Source organism: Diadema antillarum, unplaced genomic scaffold, assembly GCF_040938485.1.
Source record: "Diadema antillarum isolate AM-2024a unplaced genomic scaffold, OU_Dant_1.0 seq00001221_RagTag, whole genome shotgun sequence".
In the NCBI taxonomy this organism is placed as follows: domain Eukaryota; kingdom Metazoa; phylum Echinodermata; class Echinoidea; order Diadematoida; family Diadematidae; genus Diadema; species Diadema antillarum.
Window position 1 is genome coordinate 354,539 of NW_027272011.1, and position 15,395 is coordinate 369,933.

General features: G+C 38.4%; 1 pseudogene; it reads right to left on the minus strand.

Moving 5' to 3' along the window:
- Window positions 1–216: 216 nt before the first annotated feature.
- On the minus strand, window positions 217–12,767 carry LOC139744933 (dipeptidase 1-like; annotated as a pseudogene).
- Between the last annotated feature and the right edge of the window lie 2,628 nt (window positions 12,768–15,395).

Sequence of the window (15,395 nt, forward strand, 5' to 3'; positions counted from 1 at the left end):
TCTTTTTTTTTTTTTACTTGTAATTTTATTTTTTCTATTTATGTATTGCACATGGCAATGACCTCTATACCAAAAATAGTGGTGTTTTAGATGCAAGAAAACGCCAGTTTCACACACAGATTTTCAAAAATTCTCCCTACTGTGGGAGGGGGGGGGGGGACACCCCCTCCCACCACCCCCCCCCTTTATAAAAAGCTAGATCCGCCCCTGCTCCCAACCTCCCTGGTAGAAGTTAACTCAGCCTTCTGATGGTGGATTGTAGACGTATGTTCGGCACGGGTTGCTGGCTTCACCCTCGCTGTCCCTGCTGATCATGCTTTCATCAGGCGGAATGCTTCTCATCTTTGCTTTTACCTGGAAGAGCCAAGAGGGTGATACACAATTCAGGTTACAGGGATTTCTCTTCTGGAGACAAAGAACATAATACTAAACACATTGTTAATACCGTCTTGAGAAAATATTCAGTATTTTTTTTAATTCTTGTATCGTATAACTAATTGAAAGGGAGCACTATCTCCATATCATTTCATTCATTTTGCATATTTCAACCCATCAACATTACTGTCGTGACAACATTAGCAACTTGAAAAGTCTATAATAAAATCACAATTTCTCATGCGTAGATTTCACGTTCCATGATTTTATGCAAATCGGTTGCAACGCGTTATCTTTTGAATGGCATCAATCGTAAGATCAATCTTACGATTAAAGGCATAATTTACCATTTGCAGATGAAACAAAAACCCAGCATTAGTGCTTCAAAATAGTTCTCAAATGTGAATTTGGGACAGAAACGACCAATGTAAAGATTTAGACAAGCATAATCGATGTTCAGTATTGTCAGATGTATACAATATTTGTAAAATAGTTATAATATGACTGTTTCCAGACTAAACTGTCTACACATGGTTTAATGAAAAAAAATAGTGAGTTTCTCTATACATTTAGGCTTTAATGCACAGATATTGTACGGATGGATGTCTTGTGATACAACTGACCTACACATAATGCATCAAAAGTGATATCTTGAATATTTTGTCTTAAAAATCAGTGCTCCCAAAGGTAAACAGGACCTTTAATCTTTATGAAACAAGCCCCCTGGACACATACCGCTTCCACATCTCTGAAGACTCTCAGTAGGTTATTTCCGATGGCGCCCTTCACCTCGGTCTCCGTCCAATCTCGTCTGATCAGCTCGGCGATAAGATCCGGGAACTTGGACACGTCCTCAAGACCCGTCGGGTGGCTGTCTCATTATGAGAGAGAAAAGATATATATATATATATATATATATATTGAGGTTGTTTGGGAGCGCCCGTCATGAGCCTGACACCGAGTACAGCCCACGACACATGCACGAGTTATACAGTTCACGAGTCATGCAGCCCACAAGCTGGACACCTGAACAAGCCACAAGCTCGACATCAAGTATTAACTACAGACCCACGAGCTGTACGGTCCACAAGCTAGACACTGACTATAGGTTTATAAAGGACCACAAGATAGGGCTACGTATTATACAGGGCCCACGAGCTTGATACTACATAGACAAAAAAGGCCCACAAGCTCGACTTACATCACGAGTTTGATTCACGTAGTGTCGAACTCGTGACTTTTTTTTTAACGTAGTGTCTAGCTCGTGGGCCTGTTCTATTTAGTGTCTATAGCTCGTGGGCCGCATGACTCAAGAGTGTTTAGCTCGTGGGATGAACCCGTCTATGGTCTCCCCAATAAGAGCAAAGTTTGCTGATTACACTGGTCTGAAGGCATTGCCATTATTATCACCCAAGCACTATATACCAGGAACATTTTTACATCCCTAGAACAGCAAACAAGACACCCTGAAATCGTCAGATTTGCTACAATGTCCGTATGTGTATATGTGTATATTCCTTTCAATTTGAACATGATATCAACTTAAAGATAATTGGTCTGGAAGTCTAGAATTGGATTGAAGATGACTCACGTGTCTCCGCCATTGAAGTCACTGCCGAGCCCAACACACTGCCAGCCGCAGACTTTTTTTTATGTGATCCATGTGATCTAGAAATTAAATTAATACGTGTTTTATCATTTTCAATGTCAAAAGCTCATGACTGGAAACATAATAATCGTATTTTTTTTATGAATTAATATGTATGTATATATATATATATATATATATATATATATACATATATATAAGTGTGTGTGTGTGTTTGTGTGTGTGTGTGGTGTGTGTGTGAGTGTTTTTTTTTCTTGTAAAATGTAAAATGGTTAAGCCCTATTATCATCACTACATGATAACACAAGCAATAAACGTTCACCGATAAACAATATCACTACTGTGATATTCCAACTTCCAAGTTCGAACTTGACGAAAAATGAAGCTTGGCATTTGGATTGATCACCTGCTCTAATATATGTAGTAGTAGTAGTAGTAGTAGTAGTAGTAGAAGTAGTCTAATAATAACACAAAGCAGTCAATTCGCGCCATCACTTTAGGGTCTCTATACCACGCTCGTCAGCGTTTACTTGTCCTGAGCAGAAGGTACAGGACTATAGCTCATTTAAGCTCCGAAGTTTCAAAACCATAGCTACCCGACTTGATTGGAGAATTGTCACATGACTGTCAAGTGGCTTATCGTTAAAAAAAAAGATGATTGATGTGGGATATAATCTTACATAACCATTATCTTGAACGTCATAGACAGTTAAACTATTTCATCCAACAACAAAAAAAAATAATAATAATCGAGATTTTTTTTTCTCAACATACCTTCCAAAAAGTGAATATTCTAAAAAGCTTTATCTTCGTCTTTATCTGCTTTATCTTCATCAAATTACGTATGTTTACAGTGACATTAATGTCTACTTTATACATGAGGTAGTTCATTCTCGCGAATTAGGCTTGATATATTGTGACTTACATCGTCAGAGATTGATAATCACAAGATGGTATTTGCATGAGATAGTGATCAAGAAATTTTCAACACGTTTCGTATATTTTAGTCCCTTGTGCGTATGACAAAAGAATGTTTGAACGTTTTGTTGTCATTGTTGCTGACATCCTGTTTCTACAATATCAGTAGAGTATCATTTTCAAAAGTCCTAATTTTGAACATCATCAATCGTTTGATATTTCATATTCAATCATTATATAGGCGGAAAGTTTCTACCTTCGAAGGATCAAAATAATGTTCTTATTGTCAAAATAAAAGTGTGATTTTATTAAGGTAATGTGTTTATCTCCCGACACTCACCCGCTATTTGTTCCAGTGTACCTTCCCGCGTGTCGGTGGACACGTTACCGGGCGGGAGATTGATGTATTCCGTGTAAAAGTTTGTCATCACTACACCGCCATTTTGGCTCTGCGAAACAAGACGAGTTAGTATGCAATTGAGTATTACATTCCAAACGGTATTCAGTTTAGATAAACGCGTGCCTCTTCCTAATGAATCAGCATAGAGTGTGCTCCCCTGTTTGCAACTGAGAATTTCGTCTGGATTCATTTTCACTCTCTGTTTATTTTTGTCTCTGAAATACGTTATATTGTGTGTATTCGATGATTCAAGTTTTGTTGGCTTACACTTACCAAAGAGTAGCTCTTTGCACCTCTTACCTCCAGTGTTCAATTTCCCACAGATATGACGGAGGAAAACCAAAACTTATTCAAAGAAACCTCATTTAGAAACAGACGCCTCATCAGGTATGTCCATGTGTGATGCCCACATACTCCCTTCTCATGTTCAACCTCCAAAAGCGAGCATTATGAAATATCGCACGCAATAACATCGCTGAAAATATTCGTATTTATATAATTACGATTTGAAGAACTTACACAATAAGTGTTTTACGCCGTGGAAAGAAAAGATTCAGCGTTTTAATGCCTTGTGTTACTTGCGACCGATGCAATATCAGTTTGTCTTCAGCCTACATCCTATAATCAGTCCTGATCTTTTCAATACACAAAACACAGAAACAAACAAATCAATAACAAACAGTTTGAATTCTATACCTAGTCAAACTATTTTTGATTTCACCAGTTTTAGCAGGGAGGCCACCTCTCTGGTTTTAGTCAAAACATCGCCGAAATATATTACCAACTTCGTACAATTCGTTACAAACAGATAAGATTTCACTAATTTGTTGTTTGTTTCTCTATGTCCATGCGACGACAGTTTCTGCGTGAAGGTTCATTCTCCTTTAACTCTCTCGATATCACTGCCCCCACCCCCCACCCCACCCCCAATGTCACCAACATCTTGTACCAACAAGTCACCTAAAGGTAACGACAGAGTTAAACCTTGTTGTCCTACCACCATCTTGAGCACATCATCGGGTACGTTCCGGTAGTGGTTGCTGAGTGCGAAGGCCGAGGAGTGACTGAAGATGATAGGAGCCTTCGTGACGTTGAGAATGTCGGTCATCGTCTCGGTGGACGTATGCGACAGGTCGACCATGATGCCCAGACGATTCATTTCGTGGATCACGCGCTTCAACAGAATACATAGAGATAATCATGAGTGAATGATCGCATAGTCAGTTGTGACTCGAAACAAGTGAAATTGATTAGGACAGTGTTAAAAGTTTGACACGGTCTCAAGTCTTAAATCTCAAAGCTCAAGTTTCAAATTATTCGCAGCGCAGCGTGAGATATAACTGTAAATTTCAGTCCCGAGACCTTGACATGAGGACTTCGAAATCGTTAAGTGAAGTTATTGTAATATTACGAAGGACAAAGTTGCGTTGGCCATCGAAATATAACAAAGCTCTGACAAATTCCCTTACCCACTTTAGTATCCTGACAACATTAATTTACTCGTTGTACTAAACAGGACTGAAACTATGATGCAAGCTTCAGTACATTCATACAGAAATAGGAAACAAATTGTCAAAATTGAAATGCCTGAGGGTTATACCTTCTCTTTTTTCATTATATCACAACACGTTACCCGATGTCTTGCCGAGAAATAAGTTAAGCATAATGTGCGGACCAATGTGTAAAATTAGTTTGGTTCAATGTCTTGTCACAACTAAATGGAGATTGAAACCAAGTTTGTGAATAGCTCGTGAACTCAATGTATCGCGCGTCGTGGTCGTGCTAACTGCATGCCTGCCGTACCAATACGTATTCATCTTCTTCGTGGCACGCAATCAAGGTGATAGTTTTCGTTCGATATGCACAGTCTCCTCTGCTAAGAGGGGTATAGTGAAAGAGATGATGGTCATCCAGGCATACATGATTATAGAGAAAGATGTGCTACCCATCGATCTACATCAGATTCCTTAATGAAACACAAAAATGATAAAGGAAAAAAAATCACTCTCTATACACAAACCTCTTCTCCACCGTTGGTCTTTTACACAGGGTCATCCCACGAGACCCATACCCACGAGTCATACAGCCCACGAGTTCGACATTTAAAAAGGTCAATGAATCATACAGCCCACGACTCGTACAGCCCGTGAGTTTGACGGTAGGCAAATAAGGCCCACGAGATCGACTGATAGAACACCGGTCGGTTTCGTGAACTCATGGGCTGTATACTTGTGGGCTGTATGACTTGTGGACTGTGTGATTCGTGAGTGTCGGTCTCGTGACGTGCACCCTTTGACACAACGTGCCAGAGGCGGTTAGCATAAGTGAATTGAGTATGATGAATATAGCTACCTTCCCATAAGCCGTGAGACCGTTGTGCTCTGGATTCGGGTTAGTTATTTCCTGCCAGTTATCTGCCCTGGTTAAATAAACAACGAAAAATGGGATACCATGAGAACAGGAAATTGATGTTTCGTGTTCATGCATTAGAGAAATTCTGGCGCGGAGAATAAAACTTGTTTGACACACCAAGGGAACGCGTCGAAGGATCGTATATTTTTCATCAATATTGAGTCTTTTTTCGGGGGGGGGGGGGGGGGGGGAGGGGCTGGGGGATGAAATGCGCCCTATATTTTTCTGTGTATTGTTGCAGCAATATGACATCACATTTTGTTGTTGAGTGTCCCTCCAGTGAGAGTTCGAAACATGGTACCAATTATTCACAAGCAAGGGACTGTCTCATGATGCAATAGATAACAACTGTATAAACAAAACTCATAAAAACAATATCCATATGACTAACATAAAGATTATAAAAAGAATAATTGAGTTCTTAACACAGATCTAAATTTATCAAAATCTGCAATGAGTCTTTAGAGTAGACTAGACAGAAGGATGATCGATTCTGACATGTTAGAGTCCCTGATGGCTTTATCTTTTCCCTTTACCAGGGTCACACTAGGAATCGTGTTGTAGGAGCTATCAAACAAGCATATTTCCTAACCTTTTAACCTCAGTATCTCATTTCATGGTGATGTCTTTATCTTCCATCAAATACATCGCACCGTGATACTATTGGTACGGATATATTTTCGGGCGTTACGCCACGATTCTTAATAATAATTCTTTTGCATTCTCTTGTCGTTTCTCTCCTCTGAGATATTATTCGCTACAACCAGTGATTGCTTTTTTTTATTAGATTATGTGTTCATGAGATATTCCTTGACTCGATCCAATTAAGTGTCTGGAAGTGTCCTTAATGGCATTGTAATCGCAAACTTTAATCGAGTTAGTAAATATACTCTTCAAAAATAGTAACGCAAAGGGAAATTTCCCTGATATTAAAGTACACATGGTACGCTGAGTATAATGGTGTATGGAGCTTACCAAATGCATTTTATCTGCAAAGTTGTTCGAAATTTCTTGTTGTTCAGTACATGTAATTTGAACAGTCAGCATGATGTGCACTTTGAAGCACATAAGAAGCTCTATGAAAGTACATTAGAATTCAGGACTTGTCTGCACTCAGCTAAAAATGATGGCTAGAACAACTGTCACAATGCAGAGATCGACAAATGAATCATGCATATGGGAACAACACCATCGGAAGAAGGCGTATCCAGGTCTGAAGTTGCGAAAGTTTTCCATGTGTCCCCTAGAACTGTTTTGCAATTATGGACTCTTTACCCGGGACATGGATCAACACGTGACTTCGCAGATCCGCTAGACCGCGTGTCAGCACTCCTGCAGAGTATACGTCCGGTAAAGCAACCTAGATAAACAAAAGGTCGACCATTACTGTCTCCATTCATCTGTATGCATCCTCGACCGGGACTGCGCAGGATCTCTGACCAGCCTGTCCGGAACCGTCTACAAGAGGCAGGATTGCGACCCAGACTTTCTACTACCCCGTTAGAATCCCCCAAAGCACGAGAGACGTTCCGTGTTCACCCCACACGATGGGTAATTTAAACGGTCACGGCACAATGCGTCTGGGGTGAGTCTGGAGTGACTCTGAGGTAAAGATTGCGATAGAAAGCTCAAGCGCGAGTCTAGCACAACCTCCGAGAGTTGCGCTAATGAGGGAACTATAAGATAGTGCTAAGCATAGTATACAGGGTATGGCCTCATCCGCAACTGAGATACGTTTGGTTCAGCGAAAAGTCTCGATTACTCTCTAAAAAAATCGAGTGAAAATATTCACTCTAAAAAGAGTGAATACAAAAAAGAGTGAATTTCGAATGAAATTGGAGTGAATTTTGAGTGAAAATGTTCATTTTCACTCATTTTGGAGTGACCTCAGGGATCACTCCAAAATCTTCGAGTGATCCCTGACGTCACTCCAAAATGAGTGAAAATGAGCATTTTCACTCAAAATTCACTCCAATTTCACTCGAAATTCACTCTTTTTTGTATTCACTCTTTTTAGAGTGAAAATTTTCACTCGATTTTTTTTTTAGAGAGTAATGCTCCGCAGACATAGGGCTAACTGGAAGAGAACCAGATATTTTATTGTGTCTCCAGCCGAAGAGAACGTTTTGCAGCTAATTGAGCAATGGAAGTGGCCAGCTTTGGTGGAGGGAGTGTGATGATGTGGGCAGTCAATCTTCAGAACGCCATGATAGACTCGGTGCACATCAGGGTAAGCTTTACAACACATACGTCGTACGTCGTCCCCAACATGGAACAAGGCCATTACCGCAACGCTTGTTCTCTCTACCAGGACAATGCCCATCCTCATACAGAACTACAGTGTAATTGAACACCAGAGCCTTTCGAGCAATCATCAACATCAGTGTTCTTCCATTGCCCTCCAGATCACTGTATCAAAATCGAAATCAAGCATTTGCGGGATGAACTAGACATACATTTCGACACTTACAACTCCAGCCTATAAAGACACTACAACAGCTAGGTGCCGCTTTGGAGGGTGCGAGAGGGCTACAATTCAGCAAGATGACATCGACTGCTTCGACAGACAAGAGGTACCATAGGCGTACCAAGCAGTACTTGACTCGGGGGGGGGGGGATCATACTGACTGTATACGTGACGTCAAATGGGACTTTTTCACTTTAATCCAGTGTTGTTTATATGCGTCAAATTACAACTTTTTGCCATGCTTCATTTTAGGGACATTCCAGACGATTTTCATAATTTCACATCACGTAGTACATAAATCGACAACTCCAAGTATACATTTGTAGAATTCATTGTGGTTCTTGAGCAGAGAAAAATATTTTGAAAAATCTTAAACAAATTACACTGAACAAGGATGATGACATAGGAGGTTCACATATTTCAGATATGTAGCAGTGTAATTCCTATTACAATACCGCTTGCTTGCGAGGTCACCTATGTAAATCCATGCATGCTTTCTTCTTTTGTTCTGTTTCCTTATGCCCCAACTCATGCACTCTTATAGTGACTTTGCCATGACATCATCCTTGTTCATTGCAATTTGTTCTAAATGTTGAAAATATTCTTATTCTTCATTCCAGTTATCACAAATTCTGAAACTCTGTCCTCAGTATAACAAATTTATAGTTGTTCAAATGTAAAAATCTGAAAATCATCCGGAGGTCTCCTTAATGCCTTCAATGACTTAGAAACATAAAATAGAAAATATGGCTTTGCCTTACTTCTTTAAAGAGTGTACATCTTTATGATACTATCCATTTAGATACAATGCTACACAGGTGTGTGTGTGTGTGTGTGTGTGTGTGTGCGTGAACTGTGAGTATGTGTTTGCTTATAATTGGGTTGTCTCTATAGCGTACCATGGAGTATTGCAGTCGTGGGTAATCGTCATATATCTAACTCCAAGATCATAGAGCATGCGCAAAACGGCCATACTGCTATCCATGGCGTGACCGCCCTCTACGCCGATCAGGGAGGCAATCTTCCTGTTGGCATGCGAGTCTACTATTCCTGTAACGATAATGCACAAGAAAATGAAACATTTTCACATTAGCAATATGACTGGCACAAAGAAGAAGTACGAGTGTATGGTTGTGTTCAAAATCTTCGAATTTGATAAACGTATTTATATGTTTATATTCAGTTCCAAGCTGAGTACGCCTAAATATGCACTATTGTTATATGCCTGTATGTAGCGCCTGCCATTGAATGCTTTAAATATAATATCGCAAAACGAGCTAGCTTGCGTCTTGTTTAGTTGAGATATTTGCTATTAAACCTGTTGAAAAAGTCAAAAACTAATGATAAGAAAATATAGGATATTTTCAATCATAACTTCAAAATATTCTTTGCTATATTACAGGTGAGGCAGAAAGGTTTCATTTTACTTTAACAAGTTAGGAAATGTCGCTTAGCCCATATTTGGCAATGGAACTCTTCATTTTGTTTTACATGTATTTATAACTCATACATCAATTTGATTTACGTTTATTCACTTACTTAGGATTATTCAATTACTTGTTTGCTTTACATGATATACGACGTATATTCATTTATTCGTATGTTCATCAAGGCACTATTGTCTTTGATACCAATTCAAATGCTTCTTACCTTGTGCAGTTGTGACGAAATCAAATGTTTCTGGATACATCTGAACCATTCGCTTGATGATGTCGATTGTATCCAGGAGGTGCATGATGGCATCTTTGAACTGTGAGTAACATGGAGCCCAGGCGGACCAAAACTGCCATACATTCGAACAAACACACACATACACACACATACGCACACACACACACACACACACACACACACACACACACACACACACACATGCGTGTACAGTTAAAGAGATAAAACCGACAAAAAGGCATTACAATTTCACGATAATATTTTTACATTCCCAGGGAACAGAAACACACATTAATAGATCCACTAAGTCACTTCTAAAAAGGGTATTACGATCTATAGTAAAAATCTTCTTTGTTGGTCATTTTTTTTCTTTTTTCACAAAATGACACGCAAATTTCTTTCTACTCGATTCTGGCCTGCATTTTTTTGAAATATAATCAGGCGCAGGCACTTGGTGAGCGAATCATCCAGTGACTGGAGATGGATGGTAGTGCAGTGTGATATGAAATGATAGAAAATATTTCGCCCTCTGCTTTAAAGATACAGATCACCATTGAAAAAAATAAATATACTCCATTCACAAAGGTAGAAAAGTACGAAATCACCATGCGACCATAATAGACGCCAATATTATCTCAGTATAACATACAAAAACTAAAATTCATTCTTTTATGGGGGGGGGGGGAGGGACAGGAGATGTGCATTTTCCATAACGTTTTACATTGTGTCTTTGAAAAAAAAAATGTATTCCATTGTGCATCCACGCAGGTTTCTCAAACGAAAGTCAACCTGATTTTCACCTACCTGCCCACCAACTAGCCCTTCTCTCAGTCGGGGTATGTCGGTATGACTGGCGTTAAATCGATGAGAGATGTCGCTATTCAAATCTACGCGTTGAAGTTTTCCGTTTTCGTGCATTCTTAGTCTTCCTGGCAGATCGTTATGCCTAGATGTACAGATTTCGATTCGTATAAAACTTCAGAAACGTCAAAATGAAATTAAATAAATTTGAATGGCATCTATAATGAATATCATACAAATACTTACCTGTAATGTAACCTCATCTCCGATCCGATATCTTTACCTCTGATATTTTTCCTGGCTCTCAACAGACCCCCCCAATAAGCAATAGGTACTCTATGACATTTTTTTCCCACTTCTTTTTGTCTCTATTATTACTTGGTTTCATCTTTCCTTATTTTCATACTTTCCACTTGTAAGCTTCTCACCCCTCTCCACCTTCCTTCTTGAGGTATCAATGTATTACAAGCGTGCATAATAAGGAGTAAGTACCTCAATCTATTCTCAGAATGTACAAGTGTTTCTGTAATATGTTAGTTATTTCTCCTTTCATTGATCATATACGCATGAACATGCTGTCATTTTGCTTTCTGTTAATTATTGAAATGCACGTCCAATTTTAACCATTACTTTGTACATTCTCTTGAAGAAATGAAAAATAAAGTTTGAATTTGGTGGAACTGAAGTGAATTGAATTGAATTGCATTGAACTGAATTGAATTGAATTTCATTGAATATTACAGGTAATGGTTTCAAATATATGGGAGTTGAAGGCATGTTAGGGTAATCTATACTGTAGGCTTTATTGTGCCACTGGGTGTGTTTTATGTCCATGAGAGAAACTTGCCCACATCCCATTATTTTTATAAATGATATAAATTCACGTAGAGTATAGTAGTATACAATACTGCAGAGCAATCACTTTGCCGCATGCATATCAGTGTAATAGTGTTTAAAGGCATAATTTACCATTTGCAGATGAAACAAAAACCCAGCATTACTGCTTTAAAATTGTTCTAAAGTGTGAGTCAGGGATAGAAACGACCTCTGTAAAAATTGGAATCCGTATAATCGATGTTAAGTACTGATAAATACACACAATGTGAGAACAATAGTTATAATAAAAATGTTTCCAAATGGTTATTGAGAAAAATACTTATATCTCCTTACATTTTGGACTTTATTGCAATATATATATATATATATATATATATATATATATGGTAGGATGTTTTGTGATACAACAGATCTATATGCATCCAATGTGATATCTTGAACATTTTTCAAATCACTGCTCCCAAAGGTAAACAGAACCTTTAAACTGCAAAGGATTTATTGAAGATTTCCAATACTCAAATTCAAATACAATCATTACACCAGTGTGCAAACAGAGAGGCATCAAGCTTGTGATAAAGATTACGACAATAAAATCAATAAGAATGATGATAACAATAATGGTGATAATTTGATAATGATAACAGTGATTAAGTATGATGATAGTACATGTCATAATAAAATGTGTAACAATAATAATGATTATAATAATAATAATGATAAAAAAGTAATGATAATAATAATTATTATTATTATTACCATTATTATTATTATTATTATACATAATTATAATAATATTCATAATCAGCATCGATCATCATTATCAGTCGACAGAAGAGGCAATCTACCTGAATCCCTCACCCGTCTCGCTCCCCGGCTCTTCGACCTATCAATAATGCAATATTTGAATAAATTAATGGATTTCGCGGAGTAAATTTGAAGTTCGAACTTTAAACTTGTGAGTGTTGTGAGGCAGGCGCCGAAAGAGGTATAAAATCTCAGAGAATTATGGGCGTCAAGAAATTACTGTAACATGCAGGCCCCATGTACAGTTTGTTGCAAACGCCAAATATTTTCTACCAGAGCGAGGTACCACCTCCCTGTCTTCTTCCACTCACGTGTCAATGAGGGGTACTTCCATCATGTACCGCCTCGCCTTGTCGAGGTCAAGAAACGGTCCGCCGTTTGCTCCGTGACACGGGGATGGCTACGGCCACGGCCACTACAGTGACCAGAACCACGACGGCGACAACGAGAAGAACTAAACGGGAGCGCTCCATTATCTGCGATCACCGCCAGCATTGACACCATCAACGCGCGAGACACGGCTCCTTGTGGTAGCCGGAGAGAATGAAAAGGACTGAGGGTTGATTTGTAGGGTTACATCGCATGTGCAAGGTCAGCGAGGTCGAAGTGAAGTACGTAGCTCCTATGCTCGGCCGCATCTAAACGGGGGACGGTGAGAGGAAGGGAGGTGGAAAGATATTTACCGCTGGATGGTTTCAAGTGAATATCCAGGAGCGCAACACAGTATGGATCAGGGTATATTTCCCATGTAGGGTCCTTCCCATCTTTTCATTCCTTCCAAAGTCGGCTAGCAGATTGTAAGTGTGTATGAAAACAAAAACAAAACAAACAAACAAACAAATAAATAACAAACAAACCAAAACAGAAGTTCATCCCATTAAACTGGCGTAACACTTGAGTAATCTCTCCCGTCCCTCCCCCACCCCATCCCCTTCTCTCTTTCCTCTCTCGACCCTCTACCGTACGTTCTCTTTACTCTAACTTTCTTCCAAACTCTCCAAGCGTGAGTATATAATTATCACCTTGTCATCCCCTCGACATCTGCTCACAAGAACTCATCAGTCATGTACCGGGTACGTGCCCCGTGACACGACATCTCCAAGCAACATCACACCATAAACACTTATAGTTTGGTCTCCGCTCTCTGTTTCTGATCATTTCCAAATCTGTCAAAGAATCTCGTATTGATACCGGTACATGTAATATCTAAATACATCCTTCGTAGTTAATGACGTTGAGGCTTGTCCTGCTTATTGATGGTATTTCCGTTTTGGCATACATCATATCAGATTGTTTAAGAGGCAGTACAAGTTTCGGTTAAACATTTTGAAGGATATAGAGAGCAGCTTTTTTTTTTCTGGTTAAACTTTACTTTTACTTTCGATTGAGTTGGCATCACTCCCAACTAGCTTATTCATTTCAATTAAAAGTGCATCCGTATAATCTAGTAAAAAGAGAGCAAGTCTGGAATTAATACATTGTTTATTTTACCTCCTTTCCATACAACTGCCCTAGGTCTTCCGGCAAACTGTCATCATACATCATTGATAAAATTATTATCTTTATCTGCACATCATTCATGTATGAGGCGCACAGAGGCCTGTTAGACTGCTTGAATTGCTTATGTTATTGTATTTGACTATCATGACATATTCATGTGGAATTTTTGTATTTACCCACCATTTTCGTGTTTTTAGATATAATTGAACTGTCATGGTAACTTTAAAGGCATAATTTACCATTTGCAGATGAAACAAAAACCCAGTATTAGTGCTTTAAAATAGTTCTAAAATGAGAGTTAGGGATAGAAACAACCACTGTAAAAATTTGAATCTGTATAATCGACGCTAAGTATTGCTAAATATACAAAATGTGAACAATAGGTATAGTGAAAATATTTCCTGACTAAACCGTCTACAGTTATGGTTTGAGAAAAATACTGAAATCTCCTTATATTTAAGGCTTTATTGCAAAAATATTATATGGTGGGATGTGTTGTGATACAAGAGACCTACACATATGCATCAAATGTGATATCTTCAAAAAAATTTGAAATCACTGCTCAAAGGCAAACAAGACCTTTAAGGGAAAGTTGTGTGGCTTTGGAATTTATGGGTGTTGCTATTCACAGATGATAGTTAAAGGTCCTATTTAGCTTTGGAAGCAGTGATTCAAAAAATGTTCAAGATGTCACATTTGATGCATATGTGTAGGTCTGTTGTATCACAAAACATCCTACCATATAAAATTTTTGCAATGAAACCTAAAATATAACTAGATATTGGTATTTTTATCATTAAAACGGAACTGTAGACGGTTTAGTCTGGAAACATCTTTATAACTATTGTTCACATTTTGTGTATTTAACAATACCTAACATTGATTATACAGATTCAAATTCTTACAGTGGTTGTTTCTATCCCTAACTCACATTTTAGAACTATTTTACAGCACTAATGCTGGGCTTTTGTTTCTTCTGCAAATGGTAAATTGTGCCTTTAATGTGATTACATGGATTATAGTTGATATCAAGAAAGTTCACATCAATCAAACTTCTTAGCAAATGTGAGCTCTAAAGTGATGCTTTCATTATCATACCCACGTTCCCTCTTTTGTTTACAGTACACGCATTAGGCTTTCAATTAAATCGTGGAAAGATTTGTGGTTGTGCTTTGATTTACAGCAAGGAATGGTATGGAAGCCTATCCCTTGTTGTGTTTGACTATGTAGAATGCACCGTTTGGTTTTTAATGAACTTTTAGTACTAGCTATACTGGGCAAATAAAGTAACACTCTTTTAATGTCACACAAGTAAATCAATATTTCATTTTTGTTATCATAATTCTGTGAAAATGGCATGTGAAGTTTGTCATTGATATATGTGTGTTGGGTCACAAGCTTAATGCTAACTGTTTTGACTTTCATGTTTGGAATCCCATGCCAATACATTTTTTCACTTTTAACAGCAAGATGGGAAAGTCTCTTACCAACCTCCCCGCATTTAACTCTTCTTTCTCTGCTGTATCAAATTTCTGTAAATTGTATACTCTGTATGTTTCTCTCTATGGCTAGATAAGATGTAAAAGCAATCAAGAGTTTGT